The 16,975-nt window shown below is 40.4% G+C and overlaps 1 protein-coding gene across 1 annotated transcript in view; it reads right to left on the minus strand.

The window, feature by feature from the left end:
- Window positions 1-16,975, minus strand: part of LOC134310315 (nectin-2-like) — a 51,113-nt gene that overhangs the window by 18,360 nt on the left and 15,778 nt on the right. The gene's annotated exons all lie outside the window — the stretch shown is intronic.

Here is a 16,975-nt window from a genome sequence, read left to right on the forward strand (position 1 = left end):
GAACCTACAAAATATCACAACATGCATTAGGGGTGTGTGAGAAGTCAAAAAAGTCAAATAGAAAAATATAAAAGAACCTGTTCTCCAAGAAATTCTCCTTTACCTTACTTAAAGGCACCAATGTAACAATGTGTGTGTGTCTGTATGTGTGCCTGTGTCTTAGTACAAACAACCGGCGGCAACAGTTAGCTCGTATTTTTCTACCAGTCAATGAAAACCTAGCCTCCCTTCTCGCTACACCTCCTAAATTCCTACAGCAAGAGAAATAACCTAAGAGGCCCCTTGGTTCTTTTACAGGAACACAGCACTTTTTAATTTCACATTTTAATTTGGAGCAACTATTGAGCTGAAGTTATTTAAAAAGGGTCTCAAAGGTCCTGGAAAAAAAAACCCAAAAAAAACCAGCCAAAGCAAACAGGTTTTATTTTTGCTACATTATTAAGTGACCCTTTTTTCCAAGCTAACAGAGTAAAACAGAGTAGATGTTTATAATTAATAAGACTAGCGCAAAGCACAAAACAATCAGGTCAAAAAGGAGCTCCTAATGGGATGTTATTAGAGATACCACATAGCTATTAGTGCTCTTATTAAGTGTTTAATATTTGGTATTCAGGTCGAGTTCACAACACCAAGCATTGATTCTGGTGTCATTTAGGACATCAGCATCTCACAGCTGATTAAGAATAGATTAGAAAAACAAAGTTGTCTTCACACAGTTTTAAATGGACCAGAGAATTGTTCCTGGATCCTAGGTTATTTTTACACCAGCCCAAGCGCAAGTTCAGTGCTTAACATGATGGTGATCCACTTTTCATGACAGACATCAACTAGTATTTGTTTAATTTTCAACCTGCTTCATATTACAATCTAAGAACCACAAGTGCGAGATATAATAGCTCTGGTCTGTGGATACAAAGTATAACTTCAACATTAGCCATTCTGAGCATCTTAAGCCTAAAGAAATTTAAGTTTCAAACAAAATAGCCAGTGAGGTCTCAGTGTCTGTATTAAGCAGTGGTAGATCAAGTCCCTACAATCAATGAGGCAGCATTAACCAAACGTGCAATTTGACGCTTTTAAATATAAGCAAATAGAGAATTGTAATACATAATGGATGGACAGATAGATGGATAGATGGGTGGATGGATGGATCAAAAATTGATCGACAGGCCGCTCAGGTGGCGCAGCGGTAAAAACACACGCTAGCACACCAGAACTGGGATCTTGAATACATCGTATCGAGCAGCCACATGAACAACGATTCGCCTGTTGTTCATATAGGGGTGGGGCATTAAGCCGGATAGAGACTCTCTTACGACTGATGCAACGACGACCTCTGCTGGCTGGTTGATGGTGCCTGCACAGGGGCGGGGGAAGAAGTGCGTTGATCAGTGTGTGTCTCTCCGTACACAAGGCTGATTCGCAGCTGAGCTCGTCTAGTGTAGGTGACAAAATGCATACGGCTGCTGCCCACGTGTCGGAAGGGGCGTGGGTTAGCTTTGTTCTCCTCAATCAGAGCTGGGGGCGGCATTAGTGGAGAGGAAGCGTGACACAATCGAGCAATTGGATGCGCTAAAAGTCGGGAGAAAAATATTGGAGAAAATGCATAACCAAAACAGAAATGGATCGACATGCAGAAAGATGGTGTGAACAGCATGGGGAAAATCTGTGGTTATGTTCATAGTCTGTGTCATCTTGGTCAATATCAGTTACTGTGAAAAACACATCACTGGAAAAAAAAAAGTCAGCTATTTCAAGAGTTTTGTTTTACATAATTAACCGCCTTTAAATACACATTTAAATCTTTAGCTGTATGGAATAAAGCACTGTGTAGTTTATTCTACACTGTTATTAGGTGTAAATCTGTGCAACAATGATGTGCTTCAGCACCACACTGTAACACTGTTTGGTTCTTTTCGATAGCCTAAATAGAACAGAATTCATCCATGTACATACCTCTATCGTAATAAACTAATTTTATTAAGGACATTGACAATTTCTATCTAACTGAACAAGGTGGAAATCCTTTGGAAGAATAATAACCATGTAAACACCTGTATCCAATAAACCTTCCAATCGAAAAGTTTAAGTATGCTCTGCACATGTGTATTTGCGTCATAGCGGAAGTTAAACAAATTCAACATGGCAAGAGTGAAAAACAGAAGTGACAACGTTTATGCAGCTAACTTTAAAAGATTTAAAAACAGTTTGCAGGGTGGACGGCCTTTAAGCATGTAACAATGAGTTGTTTGGACAAGTATTTGAGCCAGTGAAGGACAATGGCTTCACATGAACTACAGAGGAAATTCACACAGATGGTGTATTACAAAGCAACGAGCCAGAATGCTAAAAGCAGCTCAGAGTCTGCGATCATTTTAAAGCAATTACATAAACAAAGACCCTGATTGAAAACTCAGGTAACATACTCCTCTTACTCTGCCATGTTCATCATTATAGTAATGTTTACACTAAGTGGTACTCTACACATGCACCTCATCTTGCATAGGATTACTTGTAGTGTGCATGTAAACTGAGGTTTTAATTAGATGGTTAAGTAGAGTGTACATATAAACACCCAAGTCTTAATCTATAATCAGACTGCAGGAAGTTTTGACATGATGCTGGTATGCAAGTGGTGCAGTGCTGATGTTGGGTAGAGCTGTGCAGTTCGGCATTACAAATTGGACTATATATGCCTGGTTTGCTGCACATTTTCTGGCCTTATTTTATTGTATTAGGATTTTAACATCATGTTTAGTTACATTCATAACAGGACAGGTAATCACTGGTTACACAAGATTCATCAGTTTGTGTCTTTAATGTCAATTGTTTAATATCATGGACAATTTTGTATCTCCAATTTACCTCACTTGCATGTTTTTGGACTGTGGGAGAAAACCGGAGCTCCCGGAGAAAACCCACGCAGACAAGGGGAGACCACGCAAGCTCCACACAGAAAGGACCCAGTCTACTCCACCTGGGAATCGAACCCAGGACCTTCTTGCTGTGGGGCAACAGTGCTACCCACTGAGCCACAGTGCCAGCCGCGAGCATATATGAGTCCTATATATGAGTCCTTACTCATTTTTTAACCCTTAGACAGGATTGCTTTAAGGATTTTACACCACGACTAATTTACATGACAGAAGTGGTGTGCTTATTAGAAACTTAGGTAGGTAGCTAAGAGAGGTTTGTTCTCCTTCTATCTCACATGAACCTTGCATAAGAATGTCCCTCTCCAAGTGATTTAAGATTTCTCTTTAAGCACTGTTTAGTAAGCATTTACAGAACAGAGAGGATGGATGAGCTATAGCACAGCACAGAGGCTAGCCAAATCACACTCACCAAAATATAGTATATACAGTCAAACTGACCAGCCCTTCATTCAAGATTATAATGTAGTCCAAAACATGCCCACATTTACTAGTAATCTAAAGCCACAAATCAGGAACAAGAATTACAGAGAAATAAACGGTGAAAAAGCAGAAGATGAAGCCGGAGACAGAAAAAGTGAGAACAGAAGCTGTACGTCACTGCTGTTCCATTTTACAGCTCAGACTTGCCTGCAGGTACCATCAACACCCAGACACACACATACACACACTGCGCTCCACTGATGTAAATCCAACAAACACCTTCCTGTCCTTTTCTAAATCCTGTCACCACTCATTATGTCAATTTCTCTCTTCACATGCACGGCGCCAGACAGAGCGACACATCAGCCATATGAAAGGTTTAATGAAAGCCTGGTCTGAGTGACATTTACATTCCTCTCTCATTCCTCGTCCTTTAGGAGCCAAGTGAAAGAAAATAAGCCAAAGAGGGACGATGAGTTGAGTGACCGAGGGGCCGCCATGAGAAAAAAAACACGTCAGACTCCGGCCAGAGGAAGAAAAAGCTAGTGTGTGTGTGTGTGGCCTGATTTCTTTTTTAATGCCACCGTCGTTATCTGCCCACTTGCACTTAAGCAGGCCCATGATGTCTGGGCCAGTGTACGCTTTTTTGACTAGAGATTTACAGCAAGCAGTGCATCATGATTCACAGACAGAGCAATTCTGGACAGAAAGCTGTACTGGTGAATTGCAGAAGTGTTGCGATGTGAGAAGGGACAGCAGAAGGTAGACTGATAATATGAACAGCTGGAGGGTCTTCAGGAGGCTGTGTGGTTGTGTGTGTGCGCACAAATATGAAAGTATATTTGACGCCTTCAGCTTCTAGAGGATTTTAAAGTGTAAAAATGTAAGAGAAGGTGGTGTGTGAAGGTTATATTTATCCCTGCTCTGTGACTAGATTTAAGCTGAGCTTTTGTCTGCAGTTGCTGTGTCACTTGACAATGAACCAGGACATACACTGATCAGCCATAACATTAAAACCACCTCTTTGTTTCTACACACATTGTCCATTTTATCGGCTTCACTTACCATATAGAAGCACTTTGTAGTTCTACAATTACTGACTGTAGTTCATCTGTTTCTCCGCATGCTTTGTTAGCCCCCTTTCTCTCCCAGGACCACTACAGAGCAGGTATTATTTGGGTGGTGAATGAAGCTCAGCACAGCAGTGACACTGATATGGTGGTGGTGTGTTAGTGTGTGTTGTGCTGGTATGAGTGGATAAGACACAGCAGCGCTGATGGAGTTTTTAAACACCTCACTGTCACTGCTGGACTGAGAATAGTCCACCAACCAAAAATATCCAGCCAGCGCCCCGTGGGCAGCGTCCTGTGACCACTGATGAAGGTCTAGAAGATGACCAACTCAAGCAGCAGCAATAGATGAGCGATCGTCTCTGACTTTACATCTACAAGGTGGACCAACTAGGTAGGAGTGTCTAAGAGAGTGGACGGTGAGTGGACATAGTATTTAAAAACTCGAGCAGCGCTGCTGTGTCTGATCCACTCATACCAGCACAACACACACTAACACACCACCACCATGTCAGTGTCACTGCTGTGCTGAGAATCATCCACCAGCCAAATAATACCTGCTCTGTGGTGGTCCTATGGGGGTCCTGACCATTGAATAACAGCATGAAAGGGGGCTAACAAAGCATGTAGAGAAACAGATGGACTACAGTCAGTAATTGTAGAACTACAAAATGCTTCCAAATGGTAAGTGAATCCGATAAAAAGGACAGTGAGTGTAGAAACAAGGAGGTGGTTTTAATGTTATGGCTGATCTATTTCTTAGTCTTGTACCGATGGTGCAAGGCTAATGTTAAAAAGTATTACACGTCTATTCTAACTAAGGCTTAGTTCTATGGTCAGATAGCAGATGTTAAAATCAATGTGTTGATTTATAAGGATTTGCTTTACTGTTTATAATAGCATGGCATAGATTGTTCAGAGCTGTGCTGTGGAGACAACACAACGCCGCTTATATCAGTTTGGCTGTACAGACCGTCTTTATACAATTTCCCATGAAAGACAGATAAGGAAGCAGGATAGAAGGAAGCACTATAGAGAACAGTAAGATCTCATTTTTACAGAACTTAAAAAGCAACACAATCAGTCAGTAATAAAAATGTGACAGACCTGTGGAGAATCGATGGTTTGGATATTAAAAATTGGAGTAAGCATTTAAGCAATTGACAAAAAAGGGACTATAAGGGATCTACAACTACATAGAGTCCAATGCAAATGCTTCATTATAGCCTCTGTCTGTAAGAGAGACAGGTTTCAGGCTCTGTACGTGCTCATGTAATATGAACGCCGGCTTATCTGGCAGCGTTATAAAATGACAACTTTATGATTAATAAATAATAGGATGCATTAAGGCACTAACGCTTGTGAAATTTCGGATGCAGTCTTCAAATGTTCTTGAGCAATTGTATCTACACAGAGAGTTTTGGCACTGCAGACAGTGTTACAGATATTGTGATTCAGCAAAAAGAGGTACACAGCTGTCTTGTACTTTCAAGAAACCCAGTTATACTGTAGGAGGACAGGCTTTTACTTTTATCAGTGTTGCTATTTTGGGCAGTTTCATGCCAAACTGGTCGGAACGTGTGTGCAAAAGATGTGCTGGTTTGATATGATTTTCCCTTTTTTAATATAAAATCTGCATTTGTTAATAAATAGCTCTACCTTCTCCCTACAGCTGGGAGAACTTATCAATGCATTAGCCAGGCCTGCAATTGAGTTTAAAGTGTCCTTTGTTTATTTCTTTATTTTTTTTAATGCATCTTGGTGGGTTTTAGCTGGAAACCATTAAAACAATTTAGCAACCCTGCTAGCAAACTCGTTCACCTTCCTGACACAAACGCATATGGCGCTGCTCAGCCCAGGATAAACTGTGCGTACTGCATGTCCTGTGCAAATGTGTGTGCATAAAAGAGGAAGCTACACAATACATCTTGATCTTATCTTTAACTTAACTTCTGTACATCCTTAACTTTTGTATTTCATGTGCGCGCACACACGCACTCACACACACAAAGGGTTCATGGCCACCAACACGTGCACACACTGAAACCGGAGCAAAAAGGATGTACGTAGTTTCAAGCACATACCAGGAATACCAGTGTAATAACCTCAGTTATTAGTATTACTTGTAAATGAATTATCCTTTGTCTATATACTCCAGCAAACATGTTTACCTGGATTTAGATTAAAACTGGGCACTGTTATTCAAACATATTTTAAAAAGTACATTTACGGCATTTAGTACACGCTTGTATTCAAAGTGACTTATAATTTCACCTGAATACAATGCAAGAAGTTGAGGGTCTTGTTAGGAGCAGGAACCTGGCATGGTGGCGCTTGAACCCGTAACAGTCAAAAGTCTAGTGATGGATCTAGTACCTTATCCATTGGGCTCCCACTGCTCTAATATACAATATTAAATTCCAAAAATGTGCATTCATATACTCAATATGAAATCTGAAAAGTCATACACTCACTCACTTTCTTAACCGCTTATCCAATTAGCGGGGTCTATGCTGGAGCCTATCCCAGCTTTTCAATGGGCATGAGGCACACAGTAACACCCTAGACGGGGCGCCAGTCCACCGCAGGGCAGACACACATACACACACCCATTCACCTATAGGGCAACTCGGTGTCTCCAGTTAACCTGACTGCATGTTTTTGGACTGTGGGAGGAAACCCACGCGGACACGGGGAGAACATGCAAGCTCTGCACAGAAAGGACCCGGACCACCCCGCCTGTGGATCGAACCCAGGACCTTCTTGCTGTGAGGCGACAGTGCTACCCACCGAGCCACCATGCCGCCCAAAAGTCATACATTTGTAATACATTTAGAGTGAAAATTAGAGGCACCCAGACGCAGCGGGATATTCCACTAGCACACCAGCGCAGAGATTCTGAACTCCTCGGTTCGAAACTCGGCGTTGCCACAGGTCGGCTGGGCGCCATCTAGCGGGCATACTTGGCAGATAGAAAGGCTGTGCAGAGTGCATAAGTGAAAAAGGGCGCCGCAAAGGGCTGCGTGCAGAAGACAAATTGACTACGCTAAATTGGGAGAAAATGGAAAGAAATGCATGAATAAAACAGAAAAAAAAGATAATTAGGCAACCTATGTTAAGTTACTTTAAAATACACCGTTGTATAGCTGGACACAGAAAAAAAGTTAAACTTCCTCTGGATGGTCTCCCCTAATAAAATATAAATTACTCTCTACATCAGATAATTACGTAAATACGTAGTATTGTAATATGGCTAAAATAAGCGAGTTAGATATTATTAGAATCTGTATTATTATTAAAACAGTTGCAAATGCTACTCATTTCAAAATGTGCATATTCAATACTAGGATGCACTTTTTACATTAATGACTCGGTCCACTAACTATTACAGCTTTATGAATATTTAAATATAAGAACAGAAACTCCTAATGAACAGAGAAATTCACACTTTATTTTTTCCTTTATTTCTCTGCAGCTACATTTCGTCTCAACACCCCCTACCACCACCACCCGCGCTCATCATTTTGTAAACAGATCCTCCTCCACAGGTGTGCTACAGGTGGGAGCAGTTACATTAGCTCTTCATGCAGGGTAAAGAAAAAGCTCAAAGGACCGCCTCACACTTTAAACAATGCACTCCAGTCTCTCTATGCCACCGACAAAACACACAATGGTCTCCATGGATACCCTCACCGCGGTAACATTCATAAGCCCAGGTCTACACCGTGTCAAGGGCCGAAATAAATGGAGCACATCAGCAGGTGTGTAGTAGATAGAGGATGATCCTTCAAATGGCAGAGGCAGCGGAATGGAGGAATCAAAAAGCTCATCTAGTCTTTTTAAATCCCACTACGGGGATCTGAGTGGAGACACACAGGTGCTTTGGCAGGCATGACAGCAACAAGTAATGACTAAGCATTGACACGGACTAGGCCTCGAAGAAGACAAGTCAGTCTATCAGCTGAACATATAGCTTTCTTAACTCTCATTTAAACCGTTTTTGAGCAAGAAAACCATTTTGTGAAGCCGTTTTGCAGAAGTGGATTGATTAAAATAAAATAAAAACTCCTTTTTAATTCCATAGCAGCTTTGACAAAGTCAAATACTTATGAAGTTTGACACAATTACATCAGTAATTAATAAAAAACAGAACAAGCTAGTATTAATTAAAGTGTCTAAAAGGAGGGCATTCTGTGTGCATGACTTTTGATCTGATTTCAGCATTTATATACTAGTATCGATCTGATTTCAGCATTTATATACCAGTATCGATCTGATTTCAGCATTTATATACTAGTGTTGATCTGATTTCAACATTTATATACTAGTGTTGATCTGATTTCAGCATTTATATACTAGTGTTGATCTGATTTCAACATTTATATACTAGTGTTGATCTGATTTCAACATTTATATACTAGTGTTGATCTGATTTCAACATTTATATACTAGTGTTGATCTGATTTCAGCATTTATATACCAGTATCGATCTGATTTCAGCATTTATATACTAGTGTTGATCTGATTTCAACATTTATATACTAGTGTTGATCTGATTTCAGCATTTATATACTAGTGTTGATCTGATTTCAACATTTATATACTAGTGTTGATCTGATTTCAACATTTATATACTAGTGTTGATCTGATTTCAACATTTATATACTAGTGTTGATATGATTTCAACATTTATATACTAGTGTTGATCTGATTTCAACATTTATATACTAGTGTTGATCTGATTTCAACATTTATATACTAGTGTTGATCTGATTTCAACATTTATATACTAGTGTTGATCTGATTTCAACATTTATATACTAGTGTTGATCTGATTTCAACATTTATATACTAGTGTTGATCTGATTTCAGCATTTATATACTAGTGTTGATCTGATTTCAGCATTTATATACTAGTGTTGATCTGATTTCAGCATTTATATACTAGTGTTGATCTGATTTCAACATTTATATACTAGTGTTGATCTGATTTCAACATTTATATACTAGTGTTGATCTGATTTCAGCATTTATATACCAGTGTTGATCTGGCCTCACTAATTTTAATCTCAGTTTTATAATTCCTGTGCTGACTTTTATTAATAGCACACGCAATTTAAAAAAGCTTTCCCTGGTTAATATAAAAATACATCTTGGTTCAAATGCTAAGGCCCTACAACAAAGTTAAACCTAGTGTACAATCCAAAGATAATTCTATTTAAACAATTGAATAAGCTTTAGGACATATGTACATCTTATCAGAAATCCTTTCATATTAGAAGATTTGAGCTCATGCATTGATGTATTGCATGTGTTTTCTCTACCTAATGTTATACACCATCAGTAAATCACATGTGATTTGCTTATACAGTATCTCTTGACTGCGCTCATGTTTTAAATCAGCTGCCTAAGAAAGTATCAGTATGTGTTAACTGTTAGGGCACTTGGTTGGCACAGCAATAAAAAAACAATAACCCAACCCACTAACGCTAAGTTCCAGGTTTCGAATCTCACTGGTGCTATTGGCCGGTCAGGCACCTACACAGAACTGATGGCCAAACAGTCCAGCCATTGGGAGGTATGCTGACCAGAACAATCTAATGTGACAACCCCTAATATGGCAGCAACCAAAAGAAATGTCTTAATGGATAAAGAACTACAAATTCTTTAACTTGTACAGTGTCTAGAACTAGAAAATTAATGCAAACTCTCACAGGTATGTGTTTGTTTCGACAGCACATTGTCAGTTTAGACAATAAACAAACACCTTTAACGTCTTATTAAAGGTTAAATGTGTAAACTGTTAGCCTTGTGTAAAAAACACATCCCTGACATACTCAAACTCTATAAAAATGTTGGAAATGTTTACACAAACTAAATGTATTTATTTATTTATTAGGATTTTAACGTCATGTTTTACACTCCTGGCTACATTCATGACAGACACGGTAGTTACTCGGTACACAAGATTCATCAGTTCAACAACACTGTCATGTTGTCATGTCATGCTGTCATACAAAATGGACAATTTTGTATCACCAATTCAGCTCAATTGCATGTCTTTGGACTGTGGGAGGAAACCAGAGCACCCAGAGGAAACCCACGCAGACTTGCAAACTCCACACAGAAAGGACCCGGACCACCCCACCTGAGGATTAAACCAAGAACCTTCTTGCTGTGAGGCGACAGTGCGACCCACTTAGCCACTGTGCCGCCCCACAAACTAAAAATAAATTGTTGTTGTTTATTAGATCCCGCCTATTTTATAATGAATTAATAAATGCTTTATGTTCACTTGACTGTGTACTGAACCTAATTTTTGTCCATTACAGTACATCATAGCTTAATAGGACATCCAAGTAAATTAAAACTGATTTAAAAGCTCCTTACATGTATACACACATGCACACAAGAACGTATATGTTAATTAAAGTAGTGCTCTGTGTAATTAGAGTGTGAGGGGAAGACGGAGAAATCAGCGATGGTTTAAATCAGCAAATGTATGCATAAGAGCTGCGACATTTCCATTCCCAGCTACTCTATCGTCAAAGAACCAGAAGCACTCAACAGCAAAGAGCTACATCTGCAACAAACACTAGAAACACTTTAACCCCCCTGTGCACACACACATGTGCACACACACAGCAATAAGCTGGTAAATGAGCCGGCTTGTGCATCTCCGTTAGAGGATATGGGGGAGATTAGGCACAAGCTTCTGCTATCAACCGCTGCGGCTGATTAAGAGCGGATCATCCTGGATTTTCATCACACATGCACACTCGCACTCTGGCAATGTCGGAGACAGGCTAATTGCGTGCACACACACACACGGTGGAAAAAAGAAAGCTACAAAGAGTAGGCTGAAGCAATTTCAAGAAGTTCTAATGATGAATCACATGAAATATCAGATACAGCATTCCTCAAATCTCAAAATAAAATGTCCCATTGTACATCCGACCACATACTGCTAACATCCCCCATACACACATTCTCTCTAAATACCAGGTAATAGAGTTGCTATTGTATTCCAGGCAGAATACAAAGGAAAGAATAGGCGGGAGGAAATGAATGTGACTCGCAGAAATGTAACAGCTGCTCCACATCACATCTGCACAAAGCCATCAGAAACTCCCTGAGCAAGAATGAGAGTATGGGAGGATGATTAGCACAGCAACAGAGAAATAACAAAGGGGGTAGAAAAAAGATTTTGCAGGGTCAATTTACATAGAAACAGCTAGAATTGAATCCAAATCCGAATTCATACTAATTAATAATTAGACTGATAGCTAAGTCAGAATAGAAAATGTTCAAGCACAGACTCCAGACATACATTTTACTTGCATACATTGAGTAGTTTCTCTAACAACTCGCAAGTTTAATTCCTCTCACTGAATATTTAGTGATGTGTTCTGTGAAAACAAGTATGTAAATACTGCCTTTGGGGGTTTTGACATAGGGCTCTTGAGTCAATCATGTACACGTCTTAGGAACAGCATTATTTTCTGTAGTTGTCAATGAGACTTCTGCACCTGTCCACAGGTATTCTGGCCCACTCCTCGTGAGCAAACTGCTCCAGCTGTCTCAGGTTTGAAGGGTGCCTTCTCTAGACTGCATGTTTCAGGTCCTTCCACAGATGTTCAATAGGATTTAGATCAGGACTCATAGAAGGCCACTTCAGAATAGTCCAATGTTTTGCTCTAGCCATTTTTGGATGTTTTTAGCTGTGTTTTGGGTCATTATCCTGTTGGATGACCCATGACCTGTCTGATTTTCATCAGTTAATTTTCAGTAAATGTTTATTCATTATTACTTTTGTCAGTTTCAAGTTATTTCAGTGATCATTGTGGGCTTTTCTTTCTTTTTACTATTTATATGGTGTGTGAGTCAAGGATCACTCCGGTTTACAAAACAATAACTTTTAATCCGAGTATGAAAACTTCAGGGACCATAACATACAGCGTTTCCATGTTACAAGACTGAACGACATCTCAGCATTAAGCACTCTGATTGGCTTAGTTACAACACGCCTACAAGTACGGTGGCTCATAAACAAACCAGATATCATTTAACCAAACGATCTACCAGTTTGATTCGGCACCTAAAAAATAAACACTCAGCCGAATACAGCGAGTTTATTATTATATGATGAGAAGAGGAACCGGCTGTCCGCTAACACGGCAGAGATGCTGATTTTCCTCAAAAAGAACCTTCACTTCATTTTGAGTGTTCTAGTGTTACTACTACAATGCTGCACTAAGTTTGTTTACTTTTATTTTGTAAAAGAACATTAAGCAATAGCTTGGATGCAGGCAATTTTTTTCCTACAGCACTGCAGAGCTATTCAGTTGTTAAACATGTACATTGGATTAATTTGAATATCTGTAATGTACTTGAAGTGTGCACTGTGTGAACAGTATTATCTAGTTCTTATCTAGACAATATCTAGAAAATACAAGTATCGGTTTGAGACTCGGTATCGGATCGGGATCAGACTTAATGATCGGGAACAAAAAAACGTGATTGGGACATCCCTAATATGTATATCTTGTACTTCTATATGTACAGTCACCAACCACTTCTTCACACCAGCCAGCTGTAGATTGTCACGAAGAGATGTACAGCGCACAGAGAGCCATGCTATGCCCCGTGTGTACTGTTGTGTTCTTTTATGAAAGAAAAGACTCAGATTACTAACTAAAAGTTACTTATTTATTCAATATGATGAGAAGATCAAAAGTGTGTTCCCAGCTGGGGGCTCTCTATCTACAACCACCATTAACACACAAGCATCAGGGAAAGTTGAGAAGAGCCGCCCCGAATGTCTCCAGGTGGGGGCTTAGTACCTGCACTACTTATGCTTTCACCTTGATAGAAAAGTGAAGATCACATTAGCACTGGCAATGAATACAACCCCCATCAAACCATCCCTTTTACTAACACGGTCAAACTATTGAGCGTCCAGCAAGGCTTGTAGGACAGGTAAGATGCAAACATAAGAGCCCTCTCTGCTTTGTAGTCTAGCAAGTGCTTGTTTAGCAGGGTAATTTGTTTGTTACAAATCAGCCCATAAAGGGCAGCTTTCCAGTCAAAGCTGTTTGCTTATAAATAAAACAATGTTGTTATGTTTTATTAAAGTCGCAACTTGTTTTCCTTCTGTAGAAACTTGTCTGTAATACCCTGTTTGCACCATCATTAGGAATGCATTCCATGCATTTTACTCGACAGAAGGTTCAGCCAATATTACTCGGTGCTCCGCCTCGTGAACGGATCACACACACAGCGTGCACCCGATCACACATGCCCAAGCAAACTAAAATAAAAAGGGTAGAAGTGTAGAATCATTGATAATAATAGATTAAAGAGCTGCCAGCAAGCAGCACTTACAGAATTGAAAACAGTGAGGGCTGCCAGTTTGCTTACACTGCTTACTCATGCCAGTCATGTGAATTCCAGACTCAGAAAGTAGTTTAACCTGTTCTGAATTCCCCTTTTCTTTCTATAGTCCTGACAGGACAGAAAGGAAGTGTGAAATCAAAAGTAGAACTGCTAACATACAATCATCACCTGACTGTAAGATGTCTAAGTTTCTCTTTAAGAATAGAATTTGCAGGCTGGTAGAAACTAGAGATGCATGAGTACCGATACTGGTATCGGGTATTTGCCCGATACCGCGCTCATTAACTCGTACTCGCAAACGAGGCTCCGATACTAAACAATCCGATACCGTGTGCCTAGTGCACGTTGCTGCGTTATGCCTAGTTCCCACTGCACAATTTTTGCCCTGATTTTCGCTCGGCGACTGGTCGGCGCTAGATTTGCCGGCTCGGGAGCAACTCGGCGTTCGCTAGGCAATCAAAACTCGGCTTTCGATCGCTAAGTGTGAACTATCCAACAACTCGATCGGCGACCGGATCGAGTTTTCTAGCACGTCAGATATCTGATCTGAGATGTGCGACTGGGAATGAGTGACATGTCGAACAGCCAATGAGAAGGCAGGATACGGTGTGAGGGGAAACGCAGGAGAGGAGTGTAAACTGGTGGGACAGGGGGATAATATAGTTTATATCAGAATACACCAGCACACACACACACGTTTTACAGTATTTCTGATCTGATCGTTCTCTACAAAACATAACAACAAAACACCAACATTGCAAAAATATTTATTAACCTCCAACTCACTACAGAACAATCCATGCTATTCGTGTTGCCAAATCCACCCAGATTCATTTATTTTTCCTCCTTGATTTCATCACATCAGCGCACAAACACTTTGATCACTCGCTACTTGTTGACGTGCATTTTTGGACATGGTATCATTAAACTTCTCGTCACTTCTCACGTGTGTTTTTGTTTAAAAAAAAAACGGTATTCTAAATAGGTATCGGTATCGGCAAGTACAAAAATACATGTACTTGTACTCGTACTCGGTTGGGAAAAAATGGTATTGATGCATCCCTAGTAGAAACCACTGGTATTGTTGAAAGAGCTACATGAGAATGCCACACCCACCCACACGAGTTAAGGAAAGGTGAGAGGTCATCAGAGAAGGGGCTACAGAGTTTCTATGCAAACTAAGAGATTACTTCAATGCACCCCTCTGACTTGGTGTCTCCGCTCTCCAGGAGAGGCACCCTCACCCCACAGCCCGCTGAGTAATAACTTCATATGAAAAGGAATGTCTGTTGTTTTTACCCCTCTCGGCCTTGTCTTTTATCTGCAGCCCGTCTGCTTTTCTTCTGACCAATCTCACACACATGCTGACAGCCAAACCAAAACATCAGCTCCAACACAAACAGCCATTGTCCTGAACCATCTCTGATCCACAAATACACACATACTTGTGTGGTTTGCTTAACCTTCTCCTGCTTTTGCCTTTTGTTGCAACTGCGCCAATATCTTGACAATTCTCTCTGTTTCTTCCCATCTGTGCTTATCTCTCCTCATCAGCCTCCGTCTCGCTCCGCTTCTTCCTGCACCCTACCATCCTCTCTCTTCACCCATCCATCAATCCCTCGCTCACTTCGTCTGCCTCTACGTCTCCATTCATCTCAGCTACGTCCCTCTCTCTCTTTCCCTCAGCAGGAGGTGACTGACGCCTAATTGTGAAGTCTTGATGTGTTGTGCTATCAGCTTTGCCAGACAGAAAAAGTTAGATAAGCCAAACAAACTTTATCAAACACACACAACTAAACAAACCCATAATATGGAGACAAGAGGAGCCTCTAAATCACGGGTGTCAAACTCCATTTCAGCACTGGTCACAAAGGATTTGTTTTCATTTCAGACTGAGTTTAGTAGTGCTGACTGCTCAGAAATGTCTTTCTGTCTGTGTTCATTTTGTTATTTTATTTATAAAATTGGCACGAAGCTGTTTTAGCCTGTGAATGTATCCATTTTACAGTCATGCTGGAACTGAAAGGTTATATTTCACAGGCTAAAATTATGACAGGCCCTAATCTTGTGGACCTGCTGTGTGTGTGTCAGACACATTGCCTAAATACTTTCCAGTGTTTTTCGGCCCAAATATATTGACAGTCCACATGTATACTTTATTTTAATGCATTCTAAAAAAACAAAACAAAAAAAAAACACTCCCAAGTAAATTATAGTCATACCACTTCTATCCAAAATATCTAGAAAATACGCCAGTCCTGGAGCTTGGGTGGGGCAGCATGGGTTATGCTCGCCAATCATCGCCGAGATCCGGGTTTGAATAACAAATTTGATCATGTTTGTTGGGAGCATTGTATTAACAAACTCTACCTTCCATGTTTTATCATTTTTTTTTACACACTGGCATTCAATAAAACTAAATGTTCTGTTCAGTCAAATTAAGATAAGCATTGTTTTGTAACAGTTTACTACAAATTTGTGTGTGTGTGATAGCAGTGATAGCTCAGTGGTTAAGGTGCTGGACTAGTAAACAGAAGGTTGCCAGTTCAAGCCCAGCCACCACCAAGTTGCCACTGTTGGGTCCCTGAGCAAGGCCCTTAACCCTCAATTGCTCATCGTTCAGCTCATTGTGTAAGTTGCTTTGGATAAAAGCATCTGCTAAATGCTGAAAATGTAAATGTAATGTGTCTACATCACAGTAAAAACAACAGTGCCTAGACTCATTGGTCCGAGACTCATTGGTCACATTCCTGACAGGACCTGTAGACCTGGTTACACAAGCTTCATCAGTTCACAAGGTTGTATCAAACACAGTCATGGACAATTCACCTCACTTGCATGTCTTTGGACTGTGGGAGGAAACCGGAGCACCTAGAGGAAACCCACGCAGACACGGGGAGAACATGCAAACTCCACACAAAAAGGACCCAGACCGCCCCACCTGATGATCAAACCCAGGACCTTCTTGCTGTGAGGCGAAAGTGCTACCCACTTAGCCACCGTGCCGCCCCAGTGCCAAATAGTACCTTCAAAGTGTGAACAAGCATAATGACTGAGGGTTGTATGGGTCTTAGCCATTAAAACCACCGTGACTAGTTAACCCAATGTCAACAAGTGCACAGCTACAGTCCAGTACAATATCAAAGCTCATAC

Source organism: Trichomycterus rosablanca, chromosome 3 (assembly GCF_030014385.1).
Source record: "Trichomycterus rosablanca isolate fTriRos1 chromosome 3, fTriRos1.hap1, whole genome shotgun sequence".
NCBI lineage: Eukaryota > Metazoa > Chordata > Actinopteri > Siluriformes > Trichomycteridae > Trichomycterus > Trichomycterus rosablanca.